This window comes from Marmota flaviventris, chromosome 5 (assembly GCF_047511675.1).
Source record: "Marmota flaviventris isolate mMarFla1 chromosome 5, mMarFla1.hap1, whole genome shotgun sequence".
In the NCBI taxonomy this organism is placed as follows: domain Eukaryota; kingdom Metazoa; phylum Chordata; class Mammalia; order Rodentia; family Sciuridae; genus Marmota; species Marmota flaviventris.
In genome coordinates, this window is record NC_092502.1 from 91,430,886 (window position 1) to 91,434,482 (window position 3,597).

At 32.9% G+C, this 3,597-nt stretch overlaps 1 non-coding gene across 1 annotated transcript; it reads left to right on the plus strand.

Moving 5' to 3' along the window:
* Positions 1-1,750: 1,750 nt before the first annotated feature.
* Positions 1,751-1,813, plus strand: LOC114086669 (U7 small nuclear RNA). The gene has a single exon (XR_003581669.2). It is a non-coding gene; the product is annotated as a U7 small nuclear RNA (small nuclear RNA).
* Positions 1,814-3,597: the final 1,784 nt, after the last annotated feature.

Sequence of the window (3,597 nt, forward strand, 5' to 3'; positions counted from 1 at the left end):
TTTTAGCAAACTAGCTATACCTGACACATTCTTCAAGTCAATAGAGTTCTAGTTGGGCATGGTGGCACAAGCCTGTAATATCAGCAACTCATAGACTGAGGAAAGAGGAGTATAAGTGACCGGCCAGCTCTAGCAATTTAGAAAAACCCTTAACAAATTAGTGAAACCTTTTGTCAAAATAAAAAATTAAAAGTACTAAGGATGTAGTTAAAACACAACTGGTGTTATGGTTTAGATACCAGGTGGCCCCCAAATGTTTATGCATCAGTCAATGCAAATTTTCAGATGTAAAATGATCAAATTATGAGTGGTATAATTTAATCAGTGGATGAATCCACTGATATGCATGATCTGAGTGGTAACTGTAGGCAGGTAGGGTGTGGTTAGAGGAGATGGATTACTGGGGAGGGAGTACCTTTGGGTTTTACATCTTGTCTCTGGTGAGTAGGGCTTTCTCTTTGTGACTCCTGGTTGCTTTTCTACACTATGCCCTCTTGCCACGATATACTGCCTCATCTTCACCCCAGCGCAATGGAGTCTGCCTTCTATGAACTGAGGCCTCTGAAACTGTGAGCCCTAAATAAGCATCCTTCTCTAACCTCCTCCACACTGTTCTTTGTTAGGGTCTGTAAACAAGTCAAGATGGTGCCTGACATTTTGCCAGAGGGAGTGGTTTGTGAAGTAATGCCAGCGAGCCATTAAGTGTGGAGATTCCTTATTGGTTGACTGCTGTATCTAGTTTATGTTAATTAAGATAAACTGTGTGGAAAGTATATATACCCCTCCTGTCCTACAATAAAGGGCTCCCACTCCTGCTGTATCAATCTACACAAGTTCCTTGTCACTCCCTGTTAGTTTGCCCAGCCAGCCGGGCTGTGGCAGTTCTTGTCAGATCTTTTTGTCACAGTTATTTAAAAGCTGACTAAAACAACTAGGTTCAATTCCTACTATAAAAAAAGTCAAGAAATTTCTAACTCCTATTATTTTTAATTGTGTCTTTTAAATTAGAATTAACACCAAAAGAAAAAAGGAATTTCACTGTCACAATTCTGTTTAATGTTGTATCAGAAAGTTCTAGTTTGTAAGTATTGGGAAATAAAAAATATATTTCCATATTTGCAAATGATATAAATGAAATAGAACACCTACTCAGACACGATGGCTTTCTATTTACTCATAAAGAATGAAATTCTGTCGTTTTCTGGTAATCAACAGAACTGGAGAATATTATGCTAAATGAAATAAGTCAGACTGAAAAAGTCAAGGATCAAATGTTTCCTCTCATAACTTGGAGCTACAGGGGGAAAAAAGAGTAAAAAGGGAGAAATCTCCTGAAAAAAGAAGAGAAACCAGTAGAGTTAAAGTGGGAGGGAGGAGATGCAGGGAAGGGTAAGAACTAGAGGATAAAATTGATCAAATTATGTGCAGATATGATTATATCACAATGCATTTCAATTTTATGTATATTCAGTTATAATACAACAACTAAAATAAATACACAGAAGTGAGACCAATAGGGTGGAGGAGGGGGATCAGGGGTGGAGACCAGTAGAGGGAAAGAAGTAGTATGGAGGATTGAAATGTAGCAAACTATGTGTTTATGAATATGTTTACATGAACCCTGCTATTGGGTGTAACTAAAATGCACTAATAAAAAGTTGTTGTTTTTTTAATTTATCACATATTACTGCATTTCTGGATATATATATATATATATATATATATATATATATATATATATATGATATTGAAGTGTTACAGCTCTTTTATAATTTGTGTAGCAGGCTTTTGGGCTGTTGCCAAATGATCCAGTTAAAAACAAAACAAATCAAAAATGATATTGAATTACTATAAACCAGCAACAGAAAGTATAATAATGATGATAGTAGTAACTAACCAATAGAGGGAAAGAGCATTATCATGAGTACAAAAATTCTATGTTAAAAACATCTCAGTCTGCATAGGTTAATCTATACTCAGTTCAATTCTAAGTACAATTTTATAAATCATCACAATGAAACCAATATCAAAAAATGTAAGGGTCAAGAATACACAATATAATTTTGAAGAAGGTAGAGATAAGGGTTATCTAACTATAAAAACTATATTCATTTAAAATGATATTGTTAACACAGGGAAAGACAAACCAATGGGATAAATTTAACAAGTTGGTAACTGACCTACTTAATTAAAAAACCATATCCATGCAAGACATGGAATTACAGATAGATACTAAATATTTATAGCATTTTAACATAATAAATGAAAAGATTAAGACTTGGGGCCTGGGGGCTGGGGATGTGGCTCAAGTGGTAGAGCGCTCACCTGGCATGCACGGGGGTGCTGGGTTCGATCCTCAGCACCACATAAAAATAAAAATAAAAGATGTTGTTGTCCACCGAAAACTAAAAAATAAATATTAAAAAATTCTCTCTCTCTCTCTCTCTTTCTCTCTCTTAAAAAAGAAAAAAAAAGAATTGGGGCTTGTGCGGTTTTAGAAATATTTGGAGTGATTAAAAAATGTTTTTTTTTTCTGTTTCTTTTAAATATTTTTCTATAAATTACTTTTTAAAAATATTTTTAATATTCAATAGTAACTATATAGAACATATAGTCATATTTTATGAAAGGAAACAGTAATTTATAAGTACTAATTAATTTTATTTCTTATTGGGCAAATAACCTAAATTTTTCTAAGAAAATAAATGTTTAATCTAAACTTTTATATTTGGGAAAATTCTAAAATGTTTAATTTTTTTCAATCTGTGCCTGTATCATTTTTGTCATTTATATGCTGTATTTTCTCGTTAGCACATCTTAAATTTTTCTAGAGGTTTATCTACTTTATTAAATTTATAAAGAGTTCATTTTTGGCTTTCTGGCTCCTCTTTACTATATGTTTGTTTATTATTTTCTTAAATTCTATATTTTGCTTTTGTTAACAATTCCATAGTATTCAATAAGGACTTGTTCTGTTATTTTATTCATTCTTTTTGGTACAGGGTATCAAACCCAGGGGCACTCACATACTGAGCCACATCTCCAGCACAGAGTCTTGCTGAGTTTCACAGGGCCTCCCTAAATTGCTGAGGCTGACTTTGAAATTGCAATCCTACTTCAGCTTCCCAAACCACTGAGATTACAGGCATGTGCCATTTCGCCCAGCTTTAGCTTTATTCTTTAGAAATATGATTACTTAAGGCTGTACATTTCTCTTGAAACATTCTTTAAGATCCATTCTTGCATTTTTTCCCCACTGTTCAGTTTTTTAGTCCAAAATTATAATTGAGGCTGATTCAGATATTTGGGTGTAAGGTTTAGAGTTATTGGTGAGGGTTCTCTTCAAATTTCTATTATGGTGTTTATATTATTGTTAATGCTTATGTTATTTAAAATGTATTCTTTGAAATGTAGGTTTAGAGGCATATATTTCTTTATATCTAAATGTCTTGATATTCCTTTTAAACTATGTTCTTAATTTTTATCAGAATCACAGAATGCTGTCTGTAAAATATAGATTTGTTGATTTTTGATAATGAGCATTGTGTGTGAAGCAGCATCACATAATTAAATTTTAGGAATATTCTATACCTACTT